General features: G+C 35.8%; 1 long non-coding RNA gene across 1 annotated transcript; it reads right to left on the bottom strand.

The window, feature by feature from the left end:
* Window positions 1–1,049: 1,049 nt before the first annotated feature.
* Window positions 1,050–2,093, bottom strand: LOC126743382 (uncharacterized). The gene is made up of 2 exons (XR_007662853.1): window positions 1,946–2,093; window positions 1,050–1,141 (listed from the first exon to the last, which is right to left on the bottom strand). It is a non-coding gene; the product is annotated as an uncharacterized LOC126743382 (long non-coding RNA).
* Between the last annotated feature and the right edge of the window lie 279 nt (window positions 2,094–2,372).

Genomic DNA, 2,372 nt, shown 5'->3' with positions numbered 1-2,372 from the left:
CTTCAATACTTGAGAAATGTGACACCTACATCTAAGGCATTTAAATATAAATAAACATCTTATATGGAAACGAGAGATATATCAAATCTAAAAAATCAAAAATATACAGATATATATGCTTTAGATGTGCCATTTTTAAAACCTGCATTTATGCAACGATTTCCAAGGGTCTTAAAAGAAGCTTTTATCGCATCTGTTTAAAGACCAAGTTACAAAGTGTAGACCAATTTCACTGCTTATTATGTAAAAAATAATTGAAAAGATCACGTCAAAACAACATAAAAAACAGCAAATTATTCAGTGACCATCAATTTGGCTTTAGACTAGGTATAGGGATTTTTGTCCTTGTGGATGCAGTGATAGGCTTATTTGAGAGATTAGAGTACTTGAGTGTCCTATTCTGCGACCTCAGCAAGGCTTTTGATTGTGTCACCCACTCTCTTATTTTAGAAAAGTTAATGTCCTTTAATTTCACTCAAAATAGTAGAAAACTAGCTGATAACTCTCAGAAAATGCAGATGCACGAAATATTGCCTGTAGAGGCAGTTTTAGATGTTGGGGTACTACAGGGAACAATATTGGGTCCAACCCTATTTCTGATTTTCATGAATGATCTTCCTCTTAGTTTGGAAGAACTTCCTCTTAGTTGTCAAATTTCTGCTCTTTGTAGATGATACAACTGTTGGAGTGATTGGTGAGACTGTGCTAAGGGTTGTAGTGGGATGCGTATCTCAAAAACCCTCGAGAACCACATGTTTTGTTATTTTCTACAGTAAAATGACCTATGACCTATTTTAGCGTCGGTGGCTAATCACATCGACTCGCGTTTTTGGATTGCAGAGAAAGGCTATGAGGTTTATGTTGGTTCTTAGTTACAAAGAAGGTTGCAGAAGCGGGGTGGTTTTTACACAGTGGAGTATAGTAACTTTTCCTCATGCATATGTCCTGGAATATCTCTTGTATATTGTTACAGGTTTAATCTCCAACAGATATATTAATTGATTTATTAATTTTTTTTTTTACCAAGATAAAGTAAATCTCAACCATAGTTTCATAAAATAATTTATTTAAAAATCATACATAAATATACATACTACACAGATATGATACCGTTAAGATGGTCCCTCCTAACATACCCGATCTGAAACGCAAGGAAAACCATTATTGGATGAGGAAAGTAAATAATAATATGGGATATTGTTTCATTGTTTTGTTGATTGAATAGAATTGGGAACTGCCATTGATTTTGCATTGATTTTACCTTGCAGGTCAATTTGGCCTATTTTAGATTTTAATGAATACTGAGCACTTATTAACTAATTGTTTATTTTGTTCAAATCATAAGGATCAATAGTGATAAGAATGTTAATGTCAATCTGGTCTGTCAGTTTTTTTTTTGTAAATTATTGTTGCTAAACCATGGCCTCAAGTTATAGATTGCTCCATAGTTGCAAATTACTTAAACCAGTGTTGGTACCAGATAGTACCCAGTAGTTAAACCCAGCATGTCAACACCTAGGTACTTGACAGATAAATGCATTCCTTAAAATTTGGAGGGAACTGACAATCCTATTTTTAATAGATTCATTCTTTATCTGGTTCTAGAGTATGACAGATAGTTTCGCTTAATGCGGATGTGAAAAGGTAGACCCTATCTTAGCCTAATTTTTTTTGTAGTTACTAGTATGTGCTAGGATAGCTTAATTGCTGATTTTCTAAGTAGGCCTAAGAGTTTATAGGGCTCCTTGTTTTTGTTGTGTTAAATAAACCCCAGAAAAGGCCACATTCCATCTTCGGTAAGTTAGCACATGTTACATGCCTAAGTCATTTTCCTATTTTTTTCATCTAATTAATTTCTTATTTGCATGCTTTTCGGTTTAACTCAAAAGAACATCAATGCATCCAACTTTTCAGAGAGCAATTTTATAAAATTTAACTTACTTACCCACACAAAAATGCCATAAAATTGACAGCCATGTCAAACCTCATGTGTGGTCCCCATTTTTAGGCCTTCCTGTACCTTCTGCTTATCCTCTGCTTCTGCTTTTGCTGCATTTTTATTGTTACTGCTTCCACCTCACTTGCTACTCCACGTGTTACCACATCAAGTCGCTTGGATCATCACCTCCGGAACCTGCATTCCTCCCAATCGGCTACACCTAATACCGATTGCCTTCCACTACCTGCTAGACATTCTAGAAGCATCCTAATTGGTCGATCTGCTGCTGCCTCTTTTGACCCAAACGTATAGCTGCCAACAAAGGAGCCCCATTCAGATCAGGTGGGCCCTGCTACCAGTCGGAGATACTCAGAATTTCAGGTAGTCCCTTTTTCTTTTTGGCTTGGTTTCTCCAGGTATTGATTTATCGGTT

Source organism: Anthonomus grandis, chromosome 12, assembly GCF_022605725.1.
Source record: "Anthonomus grandis grandis chromosome 12, icAntGran1.3, whole genome shotgun sequence".
NCBI classification, from domain to species: domain Eukaryota; kingdom Metazoa; phylum Arthropoda; class Insecta; order Coleoptera; family Curculionidae; genus Anthonomus; species Anthonomus grandis.
Note: the sequence above shows the minus strand (reverse complement) of the source record. Positions and strands in the feature narration are given on the sequence as shown.